General features: G+C 51.3%; 1 non-coding gene and 3 pseudogenes across 1 annotated transcript; all 4 read right to left on the reverse strand.

Annotated features, from left to right (window-relative positions):
- Positions 1-249: 249 nt before the first annotated feature.
- Positions 250-366, reverse strand: LOC137329073 (U2 spliceosomal RNA; annotated as a pseudogene).
- Positions 367-1,682: 1,316 nt separating this feature from the next.
- On the reverse strand, positions 1,683-1,799 carry LOC137329463 (U2 spliceosomal RNA; annotated as a pseudogene).
- A 1,281-nt stretch (positions 1,800-3,080) lies between these two features.
- Positions 3,081-3,197, reverse strand: LOC137329761 (U2 spliceosomal RNA; annotated as a pseudogene).
- A 2,831-nt stretch (positions 3,198-6,028) lies between these two features.
- On the reverse strand, positions 6,029-6,219 carry LOC137330354 (U2 spliceosomal RNA). The gene has a single exon (XR_010965033.1). It is a non-coding gene; the product is annotated as a U2 spliceosomal RNA (small nuclear RNA).
- Positions 6,220-8,754: the final 2,535 nt, after the last annotated feature.

Here is an 8,754-nt window from a genome sequence, read left to right on the forward strand (position 1 = left end):
TATTTTGCACTTTGAATTATATCGCTACGTGCGAGCGGCACTCAGCCTTGGAGAAGAAAAAAATACCACTGAGCTGAGAAAGTTCTTTTTAAAACGGTTTCCTTCCACAGCAGCTCTGAGTGAGAGAGAGAGAGAGAGAGAGAGATATCAGCTTTATTCTCAGTAATAATACACACACACACACACACACACACACACACACAGAGACACTGGGAAAGAGCTGTTTTTCCTTTTGAATATCTCCCCACGGGGAGCTGCACCGTTCCCAGAAACACTGCAATACTGGGTCGATGCGTGGAGTGGACGGAGCAAGCCCCTATTCCATCTCCCTGTTCGAAAAATCAATTTAAAATAATAATAAATAATATGTGTGTGTGTGTGTGTGTGTGTGTGTGTGTGTGTCGGTGTCAGTATCAGTCAGTGAGTCAGTGTCTCTCTCTCTCTCTCTCTCTCTCTCTCTCACTCATAGCTGCTGTGGAAGGAAACTTTTTAAAAAAGAACTTGCTTATTGAAAGAAAGATGTGTCTCAAGCTGCCGGGCCCTGTCCATTGTCATGTCAATGGCAGGACTGCTTTCACCAGGAACCCGTTTTTCTGGGTCAGAGGTTCCAGGGGACCTGTTTTGTGCGGACTTCCCTGTGTCCGTCCCTCCCTGCCTGCCTTCCCCCCAGGACTTCCTTCTGAACACCTTTGTCGTTTAAAATAATAATAAATAATATGTGTGTGTGTGTGTGTGTGTGTGTGTGTGTGTGTGTGTGTGTCGGTGTCAGTCAGTGAGTCAGTGTCTCTCTCTCTCCTCTCTCTCTCTCACACTCAGAGCTGCTGTGGAAGGAAACTTTTTTAAAAAGAACTTGCTTATTGAAAGAAAGATGTGTCTCAAGCTGCCGGGCCCTGTCCATTGTCCTGTCAGTGGCAGGACTGCTTTCACCAGGAACCCGGTTTTCTGGGTCAGAGGTTCCAGGGGACCTGTTTTGTGCGGACTTCCCTGTGTCCGTCCCTCCCTGCCTGCCTTCCCCCCAGGACTTCCTTCTGAACACCTTTGTCGTTTGAGCGAGGGCCAAAAGCCTGCCTGTGAAAGGGAAGGATCAGCCGGTCAGCCCCCTGTTGGTCGCTGCTGCCAGTGCAGCAGGCGTGCGTGTGTCCTCGGCCTCGTGTCCAGGTCCCTCAGGGACTTGAGGCAACTCTCCCCGGTGGTCTCGTGGTCAGGACCGGGCTTCGAATCCCGGTCGGGGGGGATGACTTTCTGCTGCAGATGAATTGGCACCTCTGAAAGAAAGTCTCCCCTCCTGAGCGTAAAGCTCCACCCTCACCACCACCGCCGCCTTTTCCACCCCTTGACAAACGGACAGACAGACAGACAGACAGTCAGTCAGTCCAGTTCGGGAGCGCAGCTTTCATTTGGAAGCAGACCCTGCTTGTTTCAAGTCAACGACGCCAAGTTATTTTGCACTTTGAATTATATCGCTACGTGCGAGCGGCACTCAGCCTTGGAGAAGAAAAAAATACCACTGAGCTGAGAAAGTTCTTTTTAAAAAGGTTTCCTTCCACAGCAGCTCTGAGTGAGAGAGAGAGAGAGATATCAGCTTTATTCTCAGTAATAATACACACACACACACACACACACACACACACACACAGAGACACTGGGAAAGAGCTGATTTTCCTTTTGAATATCTCCCCACGGGGAGCTGCACCGTTCCCAGAAACACTGCAATACTGGGTCGATGCGTGGAGTGGACGGAGCAAGCCCCTATTCCATCTCCCTGTTCTAAAAATCAATTAAAAATAATAATAAATAATATGTGTGTGTGTGTGTGTGTGTGTGTGTGTGTGTGTCGGTGTCAGTATCAGTCAGTCAGTCAGTGTCTCTCTCTCTCTCTCTCTCTCTCTCTCACTCAGAGCTGCTGTGGAAGGAAACTTTTTTAAAAAGAACTTGCATATTGAAAGAAAGATGTGTCTCAAGCTGCCGGGCCCTGTCCATTGTCATGTCAATGGCAGGACTGCTTTCACCAGGAACCCGGTTTTGTGGGTCAGAGGTTCCAAAGGACCTGTTTTGTGCGGACTTCCCTGTGTCCGTCCCTCCCTGCCTGCCTTCCCCCCAGGACTTCCTTCTGAACAGCTTTGTCGTTTAAAATAATAATAAATAATGTGTGTGTGTGTGTGTCGGTGTCAGTATCAGTCAGTGAGTCAGTGTCTCTCTCTCTCTCTCTCTCTCTCTCTCTCACTCAGAGCTGCTGTGGAAGGAAACTTTTTTAAAAAGAACTTGCTTATTGAAAGAAAGATGTGTCTCAAGCTGCCGGGCCCTGTCCATTGTCCTGTCAATGGCAGGACTGCTTTCACCAGGAACCCGGTTTTGTGGGTCAGAGGTTCCAGGGGACCTGTTTTGTGCGGACTTCCCTGTGTCCGTCCCTCCCTGCCTGCCTTCCCCCCAGGACTTCCTTCTGAACACCTTTGTCGTTTGAGCGAGGGCCAAAAACCTGCCTGTGAAAGGGAAGGATCAGCCGGTCGGAACCCTGCTGGTCGCTGCTGCCAGTGCAGCAGGCGTGCGTGTGTCCTCGGCCTCGTGTCCAGGTCCCTCAGGGACTTGAGGCAACTCTCCCCGGTGGTCTCGTGGTCAGGACCGGGCTTCGAATCCCGGTCGGGGGGGATGACTTTCTGCTACAGATTAATTGGCACCTCTGAAAGAAAGTCTCCCCTCCTGAGCGTAATGCTCCACCCTCACCACCACCACCGCCTTTTCCACCCCTTGACAAACAGACAGTCAGACAGACAGACAGTCCAGTTCGGGAGCGCAGCTTTCATTTGGAAGCAGACCCTGCTTGTTTAAAGTCAACGACGCCAAGTTATTTTGCACTTTGAATTATATCGCTACGTGCGAGCGGCACTCAGCCTTGGAGAAGAAAAAAATACCACTGAGCTGAGAAAGTTCTTTTTAAAACGGTTTCCTTCCACAGCAGCTCTGAGTGAGAGAGAGAGAGAGAGAGAGAGAGATATCAGCTTTATTCTCAGTAATAACACACACACACACACACACAGAGACACTGGGAAACAGCTGTTTTTCCTTTTGAATATCTCCCCACGGGGAGCTGCACCGTTCCCAGAAACACTGCAATACTGGGTCGATGCGTGGAGTGGACGGAGCAAGCCCCTAGTCCATCTCCCTGTTCTAAAAATCAATTAAAAATAATAATAAATAATATGTGTGTGTGTGTGTGTGTGTGTGTGTCGGTGTCAGTATCAGTCAGTGAGTGAGTGTCTCTCTCTCTCTCTCTCTCTCTTACTCAGAGCTGCTGTGGAAGGAAACTTTTTTAAAAAGAACTTGCATATTGAAAGAAAGATGTGTCTCAAGCTGCCGGGCCCTGTCCATTGTCATGTCAATGGCAGGACTGCTTTCACCAGGAACCCGTTTTTCTGGGTCAGAGGTTCCAGGGGACCTGTTTTGTGCGGACTTCCCTGTGTCCGTCCCTCCCTGCCTGCCTTCCCCCCAGGACTTCCTTCTGAACAGCTTTGTCGTTTAAAATAATAATAAATAATGTGTGTGTGTGTGTGTGTGTGTGTCGGTGTCAGTATCAGTCAGTGAGTCAGTCTCTCTCTCTCTCTCTCTCTCACTCAGAGCTGCTGTGGAAGGAAACTTTTTTAAAAAGGACTTGCATATTGAAAGAAAGATGTGTCTCAAGCTGCCGGGCCCTGTCCATTGTCATGTCAGTGGCAGGACTGCTTTCACCAGGAACCCTTCCCTGCCATTGCAGTGTTGATTTGGTCCTTATGCAAATTTAGGGGCGGAGCCAGCACACAAACGACCAATCACAGCAAAGTCCGCACTTTGCGAGCGCACGAGGTCGCGGCCAGCGTTCCAGTCCGCTCAGATCCAAATAAGCCCGAAAAGGAACACGCTCGATCTTAGCCAAAAGGCCGAGAAGCGATACCGCGCTCGATGCGAATTGATCTCGGGTCCTGTTTGCCCTCCCTCTTTGTTCTCTGGCTGCCGGTGTTGAAAGCAGTCTCGAAGCACTGCCGTTCTCTCCCACTCTGGCCACATTTTTTGCCACCGTTTCTAATTGCAACAGTGGATGAGTTTAAAGAAGTTGCCGTTTTTTCCTTTCTTGCCAGGATTGCTTGACAGATTGGTAAATTTGCCAGTAGGCCACCAATCAGATGGGGGAGGGTTGTGTCTCAACGGACCTCCGTCAGTCAGTCTCAGTCACTAACTCACTGCCGTGGAAGGAAACCTCTTTGAGTAAAACTAGTGACGTGACGTGTCTCACAGCGAGTGAGTGAGATTGCAACGGCCAATTGAGAAAGAGGTGAGGTGCTGACAATCAGCAGCTCGTGTTGAAACATTCATTCCACGGCAGGCAAGACCAATCAAAAAAAATACTGCAGATGCTGGCTCGGCTCGGCTGGCTGGCTGGCTGGCTGGCTGGCTGGCTGGCTGGCTGGAAATGGGAAATAAAAACACAAGGCGTGTTAAAGGCTGGTTAAACTGTCGAAAGAAACAAGGCGTTAATGTTTCAGAAGCGCCTATTGAAAGGTGTCTCTCAAGCTGCTCCCTGACTGGGCCCTGTCCGTTGTCATGTTAATCGCTGGTTAAACTGTCGGAAGAAACAAGGCGTTAATGTTTCAGAAGCGCCTATTGAAAGGTGTCTCTCAAGCTGCTCCCTGACTGGGCCCTGTCCGTTGTCATGTTAATCGCTGGTTAAACTGTCGGAAGAAACAAGGCGTTAATGTTTCAGAAGCGCCTATTGAAAGGTGTCTCTCAAGCTGCTCCCTGACTGGGCCCTGTCCGTTGTCATGTTAATCCCAGGGCGGGGCGGGACTGCTTTGACCGGGAGACCTGTTTTCTGGGACGCAGGTGTGACATTCCAGGGAGGCACCTACTTTGTGCTGATTCGAAACGACCACGACAACGGCAACTTGCAGTTCTATATTACAACAACAACAACGCGCGTGTGGTAGTTGGGAGGGGCTGCGTTCGCGCTCTCCCCCCTGCATTGAAACTCAAAGTTCGATTTTCAATCCCATAGTCCACCAATCGGATGGGAGACGGTGTGTGTGTGTGTGTGTGTGTGTGTGTGTGTGTGTGTCAGTGTGTGTGTCAGTGTCAGTGTCAGTGTCAGTCAGTGTCTCTCTCTCTCTCACTCTCTCTCACTCTTACTCAGAGCTGCTGTGGAAGGAAACCTTTTTAAAAAGAACTTGCATATTGAAAAAAAGATGTGTCTCAAGCTGCCGGGGCCCTGTCCATTGTCACGTTAATGGCAGGACGGGGCAGGACTGCTTTGACCAGGAGACCTGTTTTCTGGGACGCAGGTGTGAGATTCCAGGGGACCTGCTTTGTGCTGATTTCCCTGCCTCCCTCCCTCCCCCCCAGGACTTCCTTCTGAACACCTTTGTCGTTTCAGCGAGGGCCAAAAGCCTGCCTGTGAAAGGGAAGGATCAGCCGGTCAGCCCCCTGTTGGTCGCTGCTGCCAGTGCAGCAGGCGTGCGTGTGTATTCGGCCTCGTGTCCAGGTCCCTCAGGGACTTGAGGCAACTCTCCCCGGTGGTCTCGTGGTCAGGACCGGGCTTCGAATCCCGGTCGGGGGGGATGACTTTCTGCTGCAGATTAATTGGCACCTCTGAAAGAAAGTCTCCCCTCCTGTGCGTAATGCTCCACCCTCACCACCACCGCCGCCTTTTCCACCCCTTGACAAACAGACAGACAGACAGACAGTCAGTCCAGTTCGGGAGCGCAGCTTTCATTTGGAAGCAGACCCTGCTTGTTTCAAGTCAACGACGCCAAGTTATTTTGCACTTTGAATTATATCGCTCCGTGCGAGCGGCACTCAGCCTTGGAGAAGAAAAAAATACCACTGAGCTGAGAAAGTTCTTTTTAAAACGGTTTCCTTCCACAGCAGCTCTGAGTGTAAGAGAGAGAGAGAGAGAGAGATATCAGCTTTATTCTCAGTAATAAAACACACACACACACACACACACACACACACACAGAGACACTGGGAAAGAGCTGTTTTTCCTTTTGAATATCTCCCCACAGGGAGGTGCACCGTTCCCAGAGACACTGCAATACTGGGTCGATGCGTGGAGTGGACGGAGCAAGCCCCTATTCCATCTCCCTGTTCCAAAAATCAATTTAATATATGGTCCCCAGATAGGGGACGTATCAGATATTAAACTGATAAGAACAGATACTACACTTGATCTTAGCCAAAAGGCCGAGAAGCGATACCGCGCTCGATGCGAATTGATCTCGGGTCCTGTTTGCCCTCCCTCTTTGTTCTCTGGCTGCCGGTGTTGAAAGCAGTCTCGAAGCACTGCCGTTCTCTCCCACTCTGGCCACATTTTTTGCCACCGTTTCTAATTGCAACAGTGGATGAGTTTAAAGAAGTTGCCGTTTTTTCCTTTCTTGCCAGGATTGCTTGACAGATTGGTAAATTTGCCAGTAGGCCACCAATCAGATGGGGGAGGGTTGTGTCTCAACGGACCTCCGTCAGTCAGTCTCAGTCACTAACGAACTGCCGTGGAAGGAAACCTCTTTAAGTAAAACTAGTGACGTGACGTGTCTCACGATGAGTGAGCGAGTGAGATTGCAACGGCCAATTGAGAAAGAGGTGAGGTGCTGACAATCAGCAGCTCGTGTTGAAACATTCATTCCACGGCAGGCAAGACCAATCAAAAAAAATACTGCAGATGCTGGCTCGGCTCGGCTGGCTGGCTGGCTGGCTGGCTGGAAATGGGAAATAAAAACACAAGGCGTGTTAAAGGCTGGTTAAACTGTCGAAAGAAACAAGGCGTTAATGTTTCAGAAGCGCCTATTGAAAGACGTCTCTCAAGCTGCTCCCTGACTGGGCCCTGTCCGTTGTCATGTTAATCGCTGGTTAAACTGTCGGAAGAAACAAGGCGTTAATGTTTCAGAAGCGCCTATTGAAAGGTGTCTCTCAAGCTGCTCCCTGACTGGGCCCTGTCCGTTGTCATGTTAATCCCAGGGCGGGGCGGGACTGCTTTGACCGGGAGACCTGTTTTCTGGGACGCAGGTGTGACATTCCAGGGAGGCACCTACTTTGTGCTGATTCGAAACGACCACGACAACGGCAACTTGCAGTTCTATATTACAACAACAACAACGCGCGTGTGGTAGTTGGGAGGGGCTGCGTTCGCGCTCTCCCCCCTGCATTGAAACTCAAAGTTCGATTTTCAATCCCATAGTCCACCAATCGGATGGGAGACGGTGTGTGTGTGTGTGTGTGTGTGTGTGTGTGTGTGTGTGTGTCAGTGTCAGTGTCAGTGTCAGTGTCAGTGTCAGTCAGTGTCTCTCTCTCTCTCTCTCTCACTCTTACTCAGAGCTGCTGTGGAAGGAAACCTTTTTAAAAAGAACTTGCATATTGAAAAAAAGATGTGTCTCAAGCTGCCGGGCCCTGTCCATTGTCACGTTAATGGCAGGACGGGGCAGGACTGCTTTGACCAGGAGACCTGTTTTCTGGGACGCAGGTGTGAGATTCCAGGGGACCTGCTTTGTGCTGATTTCCCTGCCTCCCTCCCTCCTCCCCAGGACTTCCTTCTGAACACCTTTGTCGTTTGAGCGAGGGCCAAAAGCCTGCCTGTGAAAGGGAAGGATCAGCCGGTCAGCCCCCTGCTGGTCGCTGCTGCCAGTGCAGCAGGCGTGCGTGTGTCCTCGGCCTCGTGTCCAGGTCCCTCAGGGACTTGAGGCAGCTCTCCCCGGTGGTCTCGTGGTCAGGACCGGGCTTCGAATCCCAGTCGGGGGGGGATGACTTTCTGCTGCAGATTAATTGGCATGAAGGAAAGTCTCCCCTCCTGAGCGTAAAGCTCCACCCTCACCACCACCACCGCCTTTTCCTCCCCTTGACAAACAGACAGACAGTCAGTCAGTCCAGTTCGGGAGCGCAGCTTTCATTAAGCAATGGCATTTGTGACAACTCATCGTCTGACAGGTTGATGATTTCCCCACACGCCTCCTGCCGAATAAAAGGCTCACCCTCCCGGACACTACCCCCAGAATCACCCCCCCCGCCCCCCCGGGGTGAATATTAAGCCCGAGAACACCGACTGTAACCAATCGCAGTGAAAAGTTGAAGTGGCAACTCATTAACCAGATTTATTTTGGGCAACTCATTAACCAGATTTTTTGTTCATTTGGTTTATGAGTTGCCAAGTGTAAATCTGGTTAATGAGTTGCCACTTCAACTTTTCACTGCGGTTGGTTACAGTCGGTGTTCTCGGGCTTAATATTCGCCCCGGGGGGGGGGGGGGTGTATAGCGGGCGATGGCCGGTGTGGAGTGCGTTTTTTGGGGGTTGATTTTCACTTTGCCTCGCTGGTGGAATTTGTGGGAGGCAGGCAAGGGGAATGGTGTGGGCTGGTGGGCGGCAAGGGAGATGCTTGCTTCGGGGTGTTATCCTCACTTTGGTCCGCTGGTGAGAGTAGGCAGCGGCAGGCTGGCAGGCAGGCAAGTGTGATGTAGTGTGGGGTGCAGTGCGGTGCAGTGCGGTGCTGCCCTGTCGTTTATGAAAGGTTGTAATGACACTGCTTTGCAGCTGACCATGTCCACTGATTTGTGACGCCCGTATGGAGGCTGATATCTCAGGAGGGCCGAGGCCGATTTCCTCCGGGGACGGCTCGTCGCGTGCGGCAGGACGAGGCGCAGCGGACGGTACCGAGCGCTCGGAGGTGCGGCGCTGCCCGTCGGAGGTACAGCGAAAGGCTGCAAACCGCTTTCCGCCTGCTAACTCGGCGGCCGTCAGACCG

The sequence above is a fragment of the Heptranchias perlo genome, chromosome 12 (assembly GCF_035084215.1).
Source record: "Heptranchias perlo isolate sHepPer1 chromosome 12, sHepPer1.hap1, whole genome shotgun sequence".
In the NCBI taxonomy this organism is placed as follows: domain Eukaryota; kingdom Metazoa; phylum Chordata; class Chondrichthyes; order Hexanchiformes; family Hexanchidae; genus Heptranchias; species Heptranchias perlo.